Source organism: Hemiscyllium ocellatum, unplaced genomic scaffold, assembly GCF_020745735.1.
Source record: "Hemiscyllium ocellatum isolate sHemOce1 unplaced genomic scaffold, sHemOce1.pat.X.cur. scaffold_565_pat_ctg1, whole genome shotgun sequence".
NCBI lineage: Eukaryota > Metazoa > Chordata > Chondrichthyes > Orectolobiformes > Hemiscylliidae > Hemiscyllium > Hemiscyllium ocellatum.
In genome coordinates this window covers 56,808-75,759 of record NW_026869119.1, presented here as the reverse complement: position 1 = coordinate 75,759, position 18,952 = coordinate 56,808, and the positions used below count along the sequence as shown (strand labels likewise).

Sequence of the window (18,952 nt, the reverse complement as noted above, 5' to 3'; positions counted from 1 at the left end):
TTCACTGTTTCTGAGCTACACAATGCCAGCTATCGATACAAAATATAGCCAAAACCCAAGGCCAGGGAAAGATACAGAGGGACAGAGAGATTCACATTACAGACAGAAACAGACAGTTAATTAACTGGAAGGAGGTTGTGGAAAAATGGGGGAAAAGACAGAGCAGTGGGACTAACTGGAGAAGTAAGATCTTCGAGAGTAAAATTACAAGAATGAGAACATTGAATAAAGGCATTGTCAGATCATCTGAAATGGTTTGTTACATCAAATTCTGAATCTGCTTCACAGAACACCACAAACAACATAAACTGGGACAAGATGACAGCCCAGCATGGAGAGCTGTACAGACCATGCTAGTGTGTTGCTCAGTAAACTGCACTATCTGTCCAGCATGGAGAGCATTGCAAACTTTACTATAATATGCTAACTATACTCGCATCAGATTACTGTCTCCAATTGGAAGGTTTGCTCTCGCTTCGTGTGTGTGTGTTCATCAGAGTGTACAGATGAGGTAAAGTGTTTGAGAATGTTAAAATAAAGGCATTGCCATAAAAATAGCAATATACATCCGTGTGAACATGAATGACAGATGGATGGGAGGTTGGTGTGTGTTCGAATCAGATTTGCTTCAACAGGGTTGAAGCCGAGAGCGTCAGCAGCAGATTATTAACTTCATTAAGACTGTATTTTATAACTCAAGGTTCAAACAGGAGATGGAATAAGCCAGTGAGATACATCGCGGAGTGGTAAGTATTTCAAGCTAGAAATGGTCAGGGCATGGTGTCAGGAATCAGCTCATGATCAAAGGGATCTTCCACAGTTGTGACTCATCTGCTTCAGCTGCAGATATTGGCCAGGCATGGGATGGAAACACTGGAAGGAAGTGGAGTTTGTAACCAGAACAGTAGACAGTGACCTCCATGCTCTTAATATTTAAATAACAAAGGCAAAGATACAATACATTGCGGTTCTCCGCTGAAACTGAGTAGGTCAACATCGAGACCCATGAGTAACAGTGCCAGAGCAGAGGGAGGCAGTAATTGAACACCTTCATTTATGTAGTTAGTAGTGGTCTGTAGAGTAAATATCTGGATTCAGAGTTTCAACAGGAACAATAATAGTGGACAGAAGTGTAGAAAATATGAAAGAACAGTAATACAGTCATAACCAGTTTATAGAAAAAAAAAGGATAGTGACACTTACCAGGAACACCAACGATAGCCAGGAAGGGATAATAAAAATATTGCATAAAGAGAAGAGCATAATAGATCCGCCATGATAATGACAACCAATCAAATGCAGAAAGATACCAAATATAATCGGATAAACTCCTGTCTAATGTTGAAATATTCCATTCGAATGTTATCAGATTCTGATCCATTGTTGGAACATTCCAGTCTAATGTTCTCAGATTCTGATCTCTCCTCCCCCTCTCTCTGGATCTGCTGATCCCTGTCAGTACTGTCGGTGATGGTCCCGCTCATATTATGGGATAACGCATTGAATGGCGCCCATTTATCATTAAAAGATGTAAATCCTTCACTGGGACAATTAGAATCTATGGAGATTGGCATTAATCACAGTCACTGAAAAAATAGAATCAGTTAACCAGTTTCATACATCACTTTTCATATTACTATAAAAGGGAACATTTCCCGGTTTTGGATGGATTGGATGACGGTTGCTGAGGGATGGACCATAAATCTTTAATTTTTTATTTACTTTTCCTTGCATACAATATTATTAACAGAACACTGCAGGGGTGTATATGTGTTCCACTCTGTTTAGGAAAGGAAGCAGTTATAAAATAACCGATCAGCTACATAAAAAAAACATCGGATGGGCAAGTTTCTAGATGCCTTAACCTACAGTGTGATACTTATTGACCAGTGTGAGGCTACGCTGGGTTTTAAGTGCCCTGTTTTCAAATCCTTTTATAATCTTGACACAGAGCACTGAGACTGCTGCTCAGGAACAGGCCGAAGCAATTCTGTCCCTATGGGTCTCTTACAGAAGGATAGGAGAAGGCCATTCAGTCCATATTAGCCTGTTGCTAATTGAAAAGGTGGAACTCTGGAATATTAGCGCATTTTGCCAACAAAATCATTCAAAATAAAAGGATTTGTTGCTGCAGCTGTATGAGGTGTCACTGAGAGGGCACCTGGAGTTCATTGTTTCTGTAACTGAGAAGGGATGGACCTCCATCAGGTACAGTTTATTGGCTGCTTATAATCCAGGGGTTGATGTGTCATTTAATGTCTTGTGGCTGTTATAAAGGGACAGGAGGATCCCATGCAGCCTCTCGAGCCTGTTACAGAGGAGCAGGAAGTGTTTATTTAACATTTCAAGTCTGTTACGCATAAATATTATGTTTAAATTAGTTATGGAATAGGAAAGACCTGATGTAAACAATAAAGTTCTAACTTTGAACAAGACCAATTTTGAAAGTGTTAGGTGAGCCCTGTGAAAGGCTGATTGGAATATCCTATTCACAGGTAAAGGGATGGTTGGAAAATGCAAGGCCATCAATACTTGGTTTTAGAGAGTCCAGAGCCAATGTGTTCCTGTTAGTGAGAGGGGCAAGGCTGGTGGGTGCAGGGAGTGCTGGATGGCTAGATATATTGATGCTCTGGTCAAGGTAAGGAAGGAGGAATATGTCAGGTAAACAGAGCTGAGATCAAGTGGATCCCCAGAGGAGTATAAGGGCAGTAAGTGTATACTCAATGGGAAATCGGGCCAGAAAAATGTGAACACAAACTGGGGCTTCAGAAATAGGGTTAACGAGGTATTGAAGAAATTCTACAAATCTTTTAATGGCAAAAGATTAACTAGGGAGAGAATAGGGCACCTTAAAGCTCAGTAAGGCTACCTATGTGTGGAACTACAAGAGATGGGAGGGATATGAAACGAGTATTTCTCCTCATTATTTAATGTGGAGGGAGTTACAAGCGCGAGAGAATGAAGAATGTATAATAATATCTTGAAAAGTGTCTATATTACAAGGAGGTGTTGGACATTTTAAAACGCATAAAGGTGAACAAATCCCTGGGACCTGATCAGTTGTATCCCAGACGTTTGTGGGAAGCTACGAAAGAGATTGCTCTGCATTTTGCTGATGTATTTGTAACATTGATTTCCACAGGTGAAGTGCCATGGTACTGGAGGGCTGCTAACGTAGTGTCATCATTTAAGAAAGTAAGGAAAAAAACAGGTAACTATAGATCGATGAGCCTGACGCTAATGGCGACTAAATTGTTGGAGGGGGTTTTGAGGGAAAGGATGTATATGCATTTGGAAAGACAAGGACTGAAGAGGGCTTTGTACATTGGAGATCACGTCTCACTGACTCGGTGGAATGTTTTGAGGAAGTGATGAAGATGATTGATGAAGGCAGGACAGTGGAGGTTGTCTTTACGGAATTCAGTAAGAAAACCAAAATGTTCTACATGGTAGACTGGTTAGCAAGGTCAGACTGCCTGGGATCCAGGGAGAGCTCGCCATTTAGATCCAACATTTTTTTGAATATTGGAGACAGGGCGTGACACTGGATATTTGTTCATTGAACTTGGAGACCTGTGACCAGTGGTGTGCCACAAAGGTCAACAGTGAGTTCACTGCCTCTTGTCACTTATACAAATCATTTGTATTTGAGTATATGAAGTATGGTCAGTAAGCTTGTAGATAATCCCAAATTTGGTGGTGTAGTCGACAGTGAAAAATGATATCTCCGAACAGAGAGAAAGTTGATTAGGTGAGCCAAGGGGTGGTGGATGGAGTTAAATTTAGATAAATGTGAGCTGTTGCATTTTGGCAAGACAAATCAGGGCAAGATATGTAGGTAGAGTTCTGTCGAAAGTTGCCACTCAAAGGGAACTCCAATGAAATTATAGAATCCCTCCAGTGACGAAACAGGCTATTCTGCCCATCAAGGCCACACCCACCCTCTAAACAGTATCCTACTGGAGAAACCCCTACCCTGTCCCTCTGAGCCTGCATTTCCCATGGCTAATCCACCTCGCCCACACATCCCTGGGTACTTGTGGCAATTTAGCATGGCCAATCTACACTTGCCGGTATGTCTTCGTACTGTGGCAGGAAAACGTAGCACCCAGAAGAAACGCACGCAGACACAGGGAGAATGTGCAAACACCACACAGGTAGTCATTCAAGGATAGAATTCAACCCAGATCGCTGCGCTCTGAAGCAGCAATGTAAGCCACTGAGCTACTGTGTCACCTGGTGGTGCAGGTTCTTCGTTCCTTGAAAGTGCCCTCACAGGTAGATGGCGGAGTGAAGAAAACACTCGGTGATCTTCCCTTTATTGGTGCGTGCTTTGAGTCTATGCGTTTGCATGACATATTGCCCCTGTCCAGGTCATTGGTTTGGCCACTTTTGTAATATTGCCTTTAATTCTGGTCTCCCTGCTGTCGGAAAGATGTTGTCAAACTTGAAAGGATGCAGAAGTGATTTAAAAGAATATTGCAGATGTTGGAGGGTTAGATTTTCAGGGAGAGTTTGAATAGGCTGGGAGTATTTTCAAGTTTTGAGGCTGAGAGGTGACCTTAAAGCGGTTTATAAAATCATGACGGGCATAGATAATGTAAACAGTCACCCCAGGATAGGCGAGTCCAAAATTACAGGACAAAGGTTTAAGGTGAGAGGGGAAAGATTTATAAATGGAAACACATTCAATGAGAGACTGCTGTGTTTATGGACTGAGCACCCAAAAGAGCTGGTGGAGGCAGGCACAGTTACACCATTTAAAAGGCATTTGGATGGGTACATGCATGGGAAGGGTTTAGAGGGATATGGGCCAAGTGCTGGCAAGGGGGACGAGATTAATTTAGGATATTTGGTTAGAACGGACGACTGGATCGAAGGGTCCTTTTCCGTGCTGTACATCACTGAGACTCTGTTGAGTTTTGAGTGTATAACACGGGAACAGGAAGAGGTTATTCAGGTTCTGAATTCTGTCAGTCAGCTTGTTTGCTCAATTACTGAGAGTCAAATACAAAAATACATCATTCAGATTTTAATGGTGTTTTCCACAAACAGGAGAAAGGCTTTTAGTCAAGAGAAGCTGTAAGGAATGTGAAGAGTCCATTCAGTCCCTCAACTCCATTCCACCGGAGCAGCAGGTGAGCACAGAGAGATTGGAGCCTGTTACACAGGAACAGGTGGAGGACATCAATTTTCACAAATAGATGGCAGTCACTCGGCTGCTGAAGGCTGGGACACAGGAACAGGAGGGAGTCACTCAACTGCTCGGGACTGGGACACGTGAACAGGAGGCCGTCACTCAACAGCTCGAGACTGGGACACAGGAAAAGGAGGGAGTCACTCAACTGTTCGAGACTGGGACACAGGAACAGGAGGCAGTCACTCAGCTGTTCGAGACTGGGATACAGGAACAGGAGGCAGTCACTCAACTGTTCGAGACTGGGACACAGGAACAGGAGGCAGTCATTCAACAGCTCGAGACTGGGACACAGGAACAGGACGGAGTCATTCAACTGTTCGAAACTGGGACACAGGAACAGGAGGCAATCACTCAACTGCTAGAAACTGGGAAACAGGGAAATCTGGAGGCTAGTAAGGCCCGAGGATCCTGTTACGCAGGAAAAGGAGGAGGTGCCTCACTCCCCACCAGTATGGGACAATGGGAGAGAAGGTGGGTTTGCATGGCACAAACAGAAATGTATGATAAGTTGCATTAGTGGTCCATTCAATCCTGCCCCACCATTCACTAAGACCACGGCTGATCTAATTATGATTCCCTCATTCCATTTTACGGAGACTGTTCTCTCTGCAGCCTGTGCTCCATTTGTTGGTCATGTTGCAATCCCAGATGCTGTAACAACAGTCACCATGACTTATCCAGAAGGATGGGTCTAACCGGATGAGTCAGGATTTGAAGGGTCCAATCACAAGAATGAAAACACAAAATAAAGGTATTGCCAGATGTTTAATTCTCTCACATTCGCAATCCAACTCACAAAACCAGCCCATCCATGATACTTTCAGGATGGAGCACTGTGTAGATCTGGCTACCGTACTGCTGAATGCAAACCCAGCAATATCCAGAATGGAACTCTGTGCAGCCCACACCAATGCTTGATCTATCATCCTGGTCTAAAGGTCCAGCATGGGGAGCTGTGCAGACCGCACTGGTTCATTCATACAAAAAAACCAGGCTGTTTCACTGTTCGGTAACACTGTGTTAGATCGCTGCCCAGTGTGGGGAAACTTGCAGCCAATGTTGTAAGTGACAGGATGTGCAGCTCCCATCCATTTACAGCTCCATATCTCCACTGTACCTTGACAAGGGGTGCCGTGGATGTGGAAATCACGGCGATGGAGAGATGCAAATGGAAACAGTTTAAATACCAATAGTACTGATTAAGGCGGGTACCACACCTGTATTTAAAGTTGAAATAACTTAGATAATATCCAATGAGGTTTGGTGAATGGTGCAATGTAGTTAGAGGGGGATGGTGATGTTATAGTGGTTGCACTATAAGCCTCCAAATCATCAATGGGAATTAGAGGAAGAAATATGCAGGGAGACTGGGGAGACTTGCGGGAACAATAGGGTTGTTATAATAGGTGATTTCACTTTTCCTAACATAGACTGGGGCTTCCAGATGGTTAAGGACTTAGAAGGAATGTAATTTGTTAAGTCTGTTCAGGAAAGTTTCCACAAGTAATATATAGAGAAGCCACTCGGGAAGGGACAAACTTGACCTACAATTGGGAAATAGGGCAGGACAGGTGAATGAGATAAAGTGGGGGAGCATTTTGGGAAAAGTGAAATAACCTGAATTACTAAGTGTGATGGGATACTTATAACCATAAAATAAGTGTAGATTTTTGTTTGGCCTGTGTAAAGCATGCTGACCGTTGCATGAAAGTATAAAGATGATGGAATATATTGTTAGGAGTGTCCGTCCCTATGGGAAATGCCCTCAAAAAGGCGATTGAAAAAATACTGGGGTAAAAGTGCCTGAGTGCTGTCTGGTCAGTGACAGGAACCCAGGGGGTTGAATGACTGAATGTTCCTGTAACATGGAGCTGAGAAAACCATCAGATCAGCCGGGATATTATTAAATGCTAGAGCACACTTGAAGGGCTGAATGGCCTCAGCATGGTTTGAATTGTGTGTGATTTAAAAAAATGTACATCTCTACTCCTTCCTCTAATGTGTTACACACTGGGACACTGCCATTTTCCTGAAACTGGGAATTATTTGGAACATTATCTGGAACATTCCATAATCAGCAATCTCAAGAATATTCTATAACTGTGTGGGAGGTATTGCAAAGTTTTAAGCTGGTAGGAGGAAAGTATAGAGGGGATGTCGGAGGCGGGTTCTTTACACAGAGAGTTGTGAGAGCATGGAATGTGCTGCCAGCAGCAGTTGTGGAAGCAAGGTCTTTGGGGACGTTTAAGAGACTACTGGACATGCATATGGTTACAGAAATTTGAGGGTGCATACATGAGGATCAGTGGTAGGCACAACATCGTTGGCTGAAGGGCCTGTTCTGTGCTGTACTGTTCTATGTTCTAAATGGAAGATTCTTCCTAAGTAGTATGGCTTCTCCCCTATTCCTACTATTAAAAGACGAGAAATAAACCCAATCAAACTCGCCCTGCTGTAACGTCAACTGTTCCTTGTCATCAAGGTGCATCTCCTGAAATAGGAAAACATCCACCCTCTCTGTTTTATGACGAGAAAGTACATTTTTCCTCTTGAGTGGCAGGTGCACCCCCCCCATTAATGTTCCAGGTACCCATTTAAGCACATCATTATCCATAACACACTGTAGCAACATTTCAACTCTAGAGTTTCACATCGAATTACACATCGTTGATCATTAATGCAAAAAAAAACTCGTAGAGCCTTAAAACTTTACAAACTAAAACCACTACAACTAACAAGCTCTCAAAACTTTCCAAAGCTAAACACATAAAAAAAAAACAACGAAATAAAATCCAAAGTTCCAATGACACTCGAAAGGGGAATTTACCTCTCCTGGACCCCATCCCTGCAAACTGGGGATGCTGACATATCTTACAACGTTATCTTCTGCCCGCTACCAATATGGAATTCAAGGCAATTAACAACAAAAACTGCCCTTCGGTCGGCACTAAGTCATCACAACTACCTTTGTAACTCCCTCCACCTTGAACTGCACCCCAGACACAAGCAAAGAAAGACAAAAAGTGTACTAATACTAATGAAGGAATTAAAAATGAGTACTCTACCCATCCCCGACTATAACGTAGCACTGGTTAATACCAGAAAAATCCAATAAAATTTCTTTAAGGATAAACATGATTATCTAAATATCCAGCTTACTTTAAAATGTCCACAAAGTTTTTGCTTTCTCTGGAGAATCAGACGAGTTCGTGGATCCATTGAAAGCAATACGGAGCACCGCTGGGTACCGTAAGGGTTACTGAATTCAGCGTTCCCTTACTCTTCTTTTGATGTCATCAAAAGATTTTCATTCCTGAATCACCGCCACTGAAAAATCCAGAAAGGACATAATCCTGGAGCTCTCGTGACATAAACACATTGGATCCTTCCACTAGGTTCTGAAAGCTTCCATCAGACTTTGTTTGTCCCCATAACTATGTAATCGCGCAAGGACAGGATGAAGGTGTTGGTCTGAGTCTGACTTCCGTGCTGTAACCCAATGAACTGTCTCAGTCTTCTCCCGTCCCTCCTCAGTTTCCAAGTGAAGGAATCACTGCAGCCAGTTCTTGAACAAACGCACCAGCTGACCACCTTCTGTCCGCTCCAGCAAACCGACGATGTGAATATTCTTCATCCTACTCCTGTTCTCGAGGTCGTCTTCTTGTTCAGTTAAGGTGCAGACCTGTTTTTCAGGGGCAAAGATCCTCTCCCGGGAGGAATCGATCACGGTCTCTGTCACTGTGGTTCGGCCCTTGGCATCGTCTGTTCTGTGTCCAAGGCTGTCAAGTTGCTGCTCATGTTTTTGGAGCACGGCTGAGAGTGGCTGTGGCGAACTCTTCTTCAATCATGGCTGCAATCATTTCACGTAACTTGGTGAACTCAGTGACCAAGGCCTGGTGAGATAACTGGGTCGATCGAACGAGCAGAGTGGGTTGCAGCAGCGGCCTCAGGCATGCTCGATGCTTCTGACGGGTGCACCACTTGTTGGGACTTACTCGATCCTTTCCCCATGTTTTGTCATTTCCGTTTTACAAATCGGGATTCGTAAAGATTCTGTCGCTCTTTTAGTGCTGAATTTTAAGTAAATGGTTGGGATGGGGTGGATTAGAGAAGCACTTTGCCCGTGTGTTGATGCAGCGCCCAGCAATCAGACCTTCTGGATCGCCACCATCTTGTATTCTCCCTTAACATTTTATCAATATTATCATTTCATTTTGCATTACATTCCTGGAGGTTCTGAAGCCGTCTACATTTTACCCCACACTGCACATTGCTGCCCATTCCTCAATAATCATTGACTCTGTTGTTATTTATGAACCTTCCATCTGTGCCTGAAAAATATTCAATATTTCTGCCTCCAATGCTCTGTGGGGAAGCGTGTTCCAAAGACTCACACACCACTTTGAGGAAACAATTATAAACATTATGATCTGACTGTGAGATTAGTATTTTTGTCTCCTTATCTGAGATAGGATGTAATTACATTGGAAGCAGTTCAGAGATATTTCATTTCACGTATTCCTGGGGTAAAGGGCTTATATTATGAAGGCTTTAACAGGTTACTCTTGGAATGAAAATGAAACATACAAGACCTCGAGGAGAGTGGATTAGGTATGTACCCACTGGGTGTTTGTATAGTTCAAATTTATTGTCATTTTCATAGAATCTCTACAGTGTGGAGACAGGGCATTCCATCCATTAAGTCCACACTGACCCACCAAACAGCATCCCAACTCGACCTGGCCCCCAATCTTATTGCTGTAACCCGGCATTTCCCATAACTAACCCACCTAACCTACGCATCCCTGGGCACTATGGGCAATCCACTTCAAACTGCACATGATTGGACAGTGGAAGGAAACTGGAGCACTGGGAGGAAACCCACACAGACACGGAGAGAATGTTTAAACTCCACATAGAGGGTCGCCTGAGGTTGGAGTTAGACCCAGCTCCTTGGTGATGTGAGGCAGCAGTGTTACCCACAGATCCAACATACTCCTCCGTTAGTTCTGTTAATAACTTGTGGCTGACTAAAGAAATCTGCCTGACGTGTTCTTATCACTGAACCTGACCCAGTCTGAGACTTTTACCATCGGCAATATCACCAACCTGGTTACATTTAACATTTGTTGTGAGCCGTGGAAGAGTTGGACTAGGAAAGGAAAGAGTTACATCCTCCATCCTCAGTCACAACTGGAGTAAGAAAAAAAAATCACAAAGTGCGAATTCGTTCAAGTGGGAATTCGCTTTCCCAGAAGTTTGGGATGGCTGAATCGTTATATTATATCGAGGCTGGCTTCGTCTGATTGTCCATAGACAGGTGAATCAGGGATAATGGTGCATGGAGAGAAAAGTGCAGCTGGGACCACAATGAGATACGCCACGAGTTTATTTACTGGTGGAGTAGTGTCAAAGGGCTGAATGGCCCCCTCGTGTCCTGCAGCCCCATGTTCTGATGTTCCATTCAGCTCTTGGGATGTGCTACACAGGGGCAGATCAAGGCCACACTCTGATGGTTGGGTGCAGTTTTGGAAATGTACTTGGAAAATCCAGGCTGGGTCAGGAAGTGACACTCACTCCCAATCCCTGTTTCCAGGCTTCCCCTTTCTGCAAAGTCTGCTCCAGATGTGGGTCATGTTACAGAGCCAGATTTACTGTGAATACAGCCCCCATACCCTACCCAGCGTTAACTGAAATCCTCTGCTCACCCAAATGCAGCATTACACAACACAACTTCCGGAAAAATAACCAGTAACTTTTCAAAAGCATAGCACGTGAAATTAATAAATAGGAACAAGAGTAGGCTATTCGGCCCCTCAAGAATACCCAGTCATTTAATACGAATATGGCTGATCTACTCCAGGTCTAACTCCACTTTCTCGCCGACTCCTTGTATCGCTCCACACCTCTCCGGGTTAGGGAATTCCAGGCATTCACTACCGGCTGACAGAAGACATCACTTTGTATCTCAGATAGAAATTGATATTCCATATTCAGTATCTATGTCCTCGAGTTCAAGACTCCACTCAGGAATGGTAACAACGTCTCACATCTACCTTCTCAAGTCCCTTCTGTGTCTTGTATTTTTCAGCAGTATCACTCCTCATTTATTTAAACCCCAATGTATAATCGCCTTACAATCTTAGAGATTCTCACTAACATAGCCCTTTCATCCCTGGAAGCCGGCTAATGAAACAACCTAGTTACTTGCTGCACCCGCATGCTGACTTTATGTTTCATACACAGGAACACTCCAATCCCTTTGTACTGTTCTTTTTGTGGAAGTCCTCTCCATTAAATAACAGCCTGCCTTTTGATTCTCAGTGTTGTTCTCAAACTCGGATGTATATTTCACTCAGCTCTCTCCTTCAAACTATCAGTATAGAGTGTAAATAACTGATGCCATCGGACTGATAGCCGTGGTCCTCCAGCAGATCCACCTTTATATTGATGATTCATTCTCCTGACTCTCCGATTTCTATGTGCTAACCAATCATCATCCCGTGCTAATACATTCCCCATCATCCTACGAGCTTCTATCTTGTGTAAGAAATTTTATTTTGTAAAACTTGTGGAAAAACTCTGGAAAGCTTGGTGTCTGCCAGATCCCCTTTATCAAGTCCGCTTGTTACATTCTCAGGCATCTGCAGAAATACTTTGCATGATTTTGTAGGGCAAAGTATAATTTCACTTTCACAAAACCATTGTGAACCTGCGTGAAGCTGTTCTAAATGTCCGTGCTGGCCAGGTTTTCCAAATTAACCTCGTCCCATCTGCTTTCATTTGGCCCATATGCCTCAAAATGTTTCCCATCCGTATATTTGTCGAAATGAGTTTTAAATGTTGCAGCTGTACATGGATCTACCACTCTTCCTCTGGCAGCTCATTCCATACCCACACCACCCGCTGTGGAAAAACACTGCCCCTGCCTCCCTTGTGAATTTTCCCTCTTTCACCTTAAACCAATGCCATCTAGGGCTGAACTCCCCCATCCTGTGGAAAAGACCTTGGCTATTCACCCTATCCATATCTCTCATAATTTTAGATACTTCTATAATGTCATCCCTCAACCTTCTACACTCCATCCAATACTAACTTTAAGAACAAGCAGTTAAAGATAAATACTGCAAATTTGAAACTAGGGTAAACAATACTCAGCCCAAACTTCATACTGTGATTTGTTTTTCTCCCTATTACAATACTAAGGCAGCATGAAACGCTTACTAGTGCCAGTAAGAAGGCAAGCACCTGATATCCTTTGTCTAAAGGGGGTGATGATCTCGACAGTGAAAACGTATTTATGGCCAGGTCTTTATAATGCCACATAGTCAACATTCTCCCTCCTGGCCTCCTATGACCTTGTGTGATTGTGTCTTCTTTATCTTGCACTCAATACAGAGAACTCTTTTCCCCATTCACACTTTAATTTAAACCCATTTATATCATCTTCACATTCACCGCTGCTAAAAGCCGGTTTATCTTTGTCACGCCCTCTTTTCCCTGTCACCTATCCCCCACCTCTGGCAAGGGATTAAAAAGCCAAGTTTCCAATGCTTTTCAGTTGTGAAGAAGTGTCACACTGGGCTTGAAATTCTAATGCCGTTTCTCTGTCTCTGCAGGTGCTGACAGACCTGCTGAGCTCCCTCAGAAGTGAATAGGCAAAGAACAAACTTTCACAAACAACTAACTATGGATACTGGTAATAAAAATACCAAAATTGCTTGAGAAACGGAGATCTTTGTCGAGGGTCACTGGATCTGAAAGTTTAACACTGCATTCATTCCAGAAGATGCTGCAACATCTTCAGCAATTTCTTAAGCAATTTCTGTTTTTGGAAAATTTCCAAAGAAGTACGTCAAAGATGCTCAACCATCCTGTCCAACATGGAGAGCCGTACACTGGGAACTGAACAATAACGCATGGTGCACAAGTTCCTTGACTCTGAAACTTCATAAATCTGGCATCACTGACACTACAGAACTCTTAATCATGGTCAGGGAGAATAACAGAGGGGAACACATTCACTTCAAATACAGAAGTTGACGTTGTGGAAGAGAAACGATTTAGATCATTACTTTAAATGGATTCAGTTAAAGTAACAAATTAGAGGAGTGACACCATGAAGAGGCCCTCAGCAGAATGAGAATATGAAAATGCAAGTGTTACCGCATCAGAAACCAGGTTAGGTCACTGAATACAGGGCTGATGGGTGAATGGGTCTCGGTGTGAACTGGGGGACAGTCAGTAGAATTGAATTGTAGATATTGTAGACCACAGCAGCAGCAGAAACAGAATTGTATTCAACGACAATCTGTAACATTTTCCTGATGATAATTCTACCATTACCATCAAGCCGATCCATAGTTCAGTGATGAGTGTGGGTGAACATGCCAGGGTCGAATCACGTGAACCTAAACCTGTTGACAACCCATTAAAGCTACTGCAATCAACTGGTTAAATTCCGACCAGCAGAACTAATGTCTGATGGAGAGGGGAAATGATCCCAAGACTAACAGATCAGACCTAAGCTCTGTCGTCCTGCCAAATGCAAACATAAATGTCGATGGACTATTAAACAATTTACTGGAGCAGAGTACTCCACAAATATTCTCATCCTAAATATCGGAACAGCTCTGTACGTCAATGAAAAAAGTCAAGGATGTGGTGTCTGCACTATCCTCAGCCAGACGTGTTGAGTGAATGATGATCCACCTTACACTCATCATGTTTCCCACAGAATCACAGATGGTAGTGTTCAAACAATTCGATTTTCTGCCCGTGACGTGAAGAAACAGCTGAACACAGTAGATACGACAAAGGCAATGGGCCCTGACCCCATTCCTGCAATAGGACTGAAGATTTGTGCTGCACAACAAGCCGTGTTCCTGGGGAAGTTGTTTCATTCCAGCTCCAACTCTGACATCTCTCTGGCAATATAGAAAATTACTCAGCTATGCCCAGTCCGTGAATAGGAGAATAATTACAATCGGACCTTTTACCACACCCTCAGTCGAATCATGACAGTCAAATTGGTGGGAATACTTTTTCTTAGAGCTGTCAAGTAGCACCGAAGTAATCAGGTCAGTGTGGTTTCCGATAGATCCCCATGTGGAGATGGTGCTGTAGTGGATATATCATTGGATTGCAAATCCAGACTAGGCCAATGCTTTGGCAGCTGGTGGAAGTTAAAAATAATTAATAAAATATCGAGACCTAAAATCTGGTGTCAGTAACAGTGATCTTGTGTCCAATGTTGATTGTAAACATCGATCTCCTACACCAATATACTTCCAGGAAGTCAATCTCCTGTGCTTTCTTGGTCAGGCGAAAAGTGACTCCAGACGCACAGACATGGTCCCTGAATCGGCCAAGTGAGACACTCATTCGTATCAAACTACTCTGAGGTCTTAAAGGATAAAACTTGACAGAACACCCGGCATCAACCTCGTTAAAGGAAAGGGAATGGGAAACACAGTCCTGTTGACCCTGCATAGACATCCTTCCTAACATCTGAGAGCTTGTGATGGCATTTAGATTTGGTTTGATTACTTACAGTGTGGAACCAGGCCCTTCGAACCAACAAGTCCACACCGACCCGCCGAATCGCACCCACCCAGACCCATTCCCCTACACCTAACGCTACGGGCAATTTAGCGTGGCCAATTCACCAACCTGCACATTTTTGGACTGTGGCAGGAAACCGGGGAAAACCACGCAGACACGGAGAGAATGTGCAAACTCCACACAGTCAGTCGCATGTTTCGGGAATGGAACCCGGGTCACTGGCGCTGTGAGACAGTAGTGCTAATCACTGTGCTGCCACGGCTTTTGCACAGAGCTTTCCCACAGATTGCACAGAAACATCGGGAGAGGAGGAGGTCATTCAGCACATTGAGCTTTCTCCATGCTATTTCATGGCCGAACATCTCCTCAATGCAGTTTTCCCCACACAATGTTCATATCTCAAAATATGTTTAAACATTATGAAATATAGTGCCTTCGGCCCATCAATAAATAGGGAGTTCTCTGACAAAAAGTACGATTTGACTGCAATGCGATTCGTGAACCGTTTTCTATAAAGTGAACTATCATCCCTGCTTCAAAGCTGTCACACCCTGTCAGAGGTTTATATATCTCACTGAACTCTCCACACATTTTCCTAAAGCCCAGTCACCCCAAACTCTGCTCCCACAACTAACCTGTCATCCCAGAGATCAGTCTGGTCATCCTTCACTGCACTCCCTCAATGGCAGGGTTGCCCTTTATTAGGTAAGATACCAAAACTGCACACAACAGTGCACAATTTTCGAGATGGGGTCTCACCAAGGCCCTGTACAGTTGCAGTAAATGACCCTTACTTCTGTATTCAATCCCCCTGAAATGAAGGTGAATAAACCATTTATCTTCCTACTTGTTTTCTGCTCCTGCAATATTGCTTTCAGTGACTGGTGTACAGGGGGATCCAGATTTTGTTCAATGTTACAGCTCCCACATGCTGGGTCTATGTAGACTGTATACAGCGTGCCAATGCCATTCCCAGTATTGATTTCCGTGTTCAGAACTCACTGCACTACATGGACTCAGAAGGCTGCGCAGAAATAAACAAAAATGCAGCTTAAGTTCATTTATAGATCAACATGTTTCAATCAATCCCTTTTCAAATGATAAGCTGCCATTCAATTGATCCTATCAAAGTACACAACCTCTCATCTCTGCATTGCTCTCCATCTGTCAGGTATTTGCCTAGTCACTGCACTTGTCTCAATCACCTCGGAGCCTTTTTACATCCTCCTCATCCAACCACAAGCTGATATCATTTAGTGTTGCAAGCAGACTTGGGAATATTGCAATTGAGCTCCTCAACCAAAGATGTGATGTGTATTGGTAATAGCTGGATGCCAAATCTCGATCCTTGTTATATCCTCCAAGCCTTCCATTCAAAAAACATGGTTTTATTCCTACTCAATGTTTCCTGCCAGCTCTCCCATTCTAAAATACAAACAATATATTAGCCCAGTCCCATAGGATTCGAATTTACACAAAAGGCTTGGGGCTTTATCAAACATCTTTCTGAGATTCCAATCGTATTGCGTTGATACCTTCTCCATAATTTTGCTAACAGCCGTTTTCTCAAATATGATTCCTATTTCATAAACCTCTGTTGACTTTGTCTATGCCCATTAATTTCAGTCCAATATTTTCTATTAAACGTTTTAGTGGATAATTTCATTCCATTCCCTTTTTCTCACCAGGCTAAAGTTCCCTCGTATTGTGAGGAAATTTTATTTTGTTTTGTTTTTTTTTTCTTCTTCTGTGAAGGCATAACTGAAGTATTTGCTCCATTGATCTGCTATTTCCCTGTCCTCAATTGCCTGGTATCAGACTGTAAGGAAGCTACACCTTTTTCTATTAATTTTGCCATTGACGTATTTTCAGAAGATATTACAAGTTCAATCCTATACAATTTGATAAGATATTCTTCAGAAACTGATTAATTCCTATCTTAATCTACTGAATGATTGACGCTTCACAGCCATAGAATCACAGAAGCACAGACTCTGCACTATCATAAATACAGCACGGTCTACATTAGCCCCACTTTCCAATACAAAACCGGTCGCTGTGAATCTTATGGCATTTCAAGTGCACAAGCATGCATTTTCTAGGTTTTGACGTAACCATGACAATTCCCCTCTCACGAAGTGCATCCCAGACCCCAACATACTTTGTGTGATAAACAGTGCTCGAATTCTCACTAAGCCTCAAACCCTTCACTTCAAAAGTGTGTCCCTTTGACTAAAAGGACCAGCTGCTGTCTGTCCAGCCAGTCCATGTCCCTCGCAATCTTATCCTCCTGATTCACGCCTCCCTTAGTCTTCTCTGCTCCAAACTAAACAACCCGAGCTTACCCTGCCTCTCTCCATAGCTGATGTGCTCCATCCAAGGGAACATTCTGGTGAATCCCCTCTGCACCCCCTCCAGTGCACTCACATCCTTCCTTTAATGTAGCTCCCAGAGCTACACACAGTATTCCATCTTGGCTAACGGAAGTTCCACGTAGCTCTTATAATCTATGCTTCGATGTGTGAAGGCTGTGTTTACGCTCCGTACGCTTTCTCAAATTGTGTGTTACCCTGTCCAGCCACTGTCACGATATGTGGAGAAGCACCCTCTGAGCTTCCTATTGTGCTGCCATTCATTGATTCCTTCCCTGCCTGGTTCCTTCTTCCAAAGTGCATGACCTCATGTTTATCAGGGTTACATTCCATCTACTTTTGATGTGACCATCTGACCATTCCATCTGTATCTTCCTATAACATAAGACATTCCTTCTCACTGCCAACCACCCGGCTAATCTTTGTATCAAACTTACTTATGGCACCCCCACCCCTCGTCCATATTCACAGCTGCATCCTTTATGATAAAGTTTAAAATCAGGAAACACCAGCTTATAGTCCAACAAGTTTATTTGGAGGCACGAACTTTCGAAGCGCTGCTTCTTCATCAGGTGGTTGTGCGCTTTGATAAGCACTTCGAAAGCTAGTGCCGCTGAAGAAATCTTTTGGACTATAACCTGGTGTTATGCAATTTTTAGCTTTGTCCACCCCAGTGCAACACCAACACTTCCGAATCAGAAATATTAAGAGACACAGCACTGATCCCGAGGTACACCATTGGATACTAGCCTCCAATCGCACATCAGCCTTCTACCACCACCGTCTGTCTCCTACCACTAAAGTTGATTTGGTTGCGACTTGGCAACTCACTAATGAGTCCTACCTGTTCCCTGGTTATTCTGTTCCACTGGACACACTTGGAGAATATCTGGAGATTCTCCCTAATCTTGCCTGTCAGTAGGTTTCCATGCCCCTGTGTTAGTTAGTCCCCTCCAAGTGAAGTTTTCCACCTTATTGCAGCCTTAACTGGCCTGTCCCAGATCCTGCCATTATTTGCCTTGAATGTGGAATAGGCAGCGAGGGAAGTGTTCTGTTAATTTCCAAGTTGTCATATATTTTGTGAATTTTCTAAATTCACTGTGACCCACCTCTCAGTGTTTGAAACTCGAAAGAACACAGACCGAGTTCCTCATCAGGCAATCTCACCATCTGAGGGATTAATCTGGAGAATTTCCATTGCACTTCCTCTGTGGTCAGTATTTTCTTTCTGAGATTCGGTCACCAAAACTGTACACCAACACGCAGTGAAACTGCTTCAACATGTCTTTTCATCAATGTTCTGACTCTCTTAAATGGAGGCGAACCAAACTTTAACTTCCACTTACATGTATTCCTCCAAATTCCCTTCACATTCATTGCATTTACGAACTCACTGAGATCTTTTAGAAACCCTTCCGAAAATCCAATGTGTGCCACTTCTACTGATTCCCCATTATCGATGCTGTAAGAAATTACTTCAAACAATTCCGAAGTTTATCAAGTATGATTTCTCTCTCAGAAATGCATGCTGATTCTCTCCATTGTAGCTGTTAGTTTCTAGATAACAAAAAATGTCATCCTGTGTAATGGATTCCAACAGTTTCACGACAACTCTTAATTTAACTGGTCTGCAGTTCTCCACCCTCTTTTTCCCTTTATCTGTTTGGATCCCTTCCATTCATCTATAGTGCTTGATTCACGTTTATCCACAATAGTTTCTGCCCTCTGCAGAATGTGCAGGAAAATAATACACAGTCATCGACAGTGCAATTAATAGTACTATTGGTGATTTATTTCCGACATTTTGATAGGAAAT

The 18,952-nt window shown here is 43.1% G+C and overlaps 1 long non-coding RNA gene across 1 annotated transcript in view; it reads left to right on the top strand.

Annotated features, from left to right (window-relative positions):
* Positions 1–14,822, top strand: part of LOC132813955 (uncharacterized) — an 84,980-nt gene extending 70,158 nt beyond the window's left edge. Inside the window, exon 4 of the long non-coding RNA XR_009644237.1 lies at positions 12,820–14,822. This is a non-coding gene — a long non-coding RNA (uncharacterized LOC132813955). The remainder of the gene's footprint in view (positions 1–12,819) is intronic.
* Positions 14,823–18,952: the final 4,130 nt, after the last annotated feature.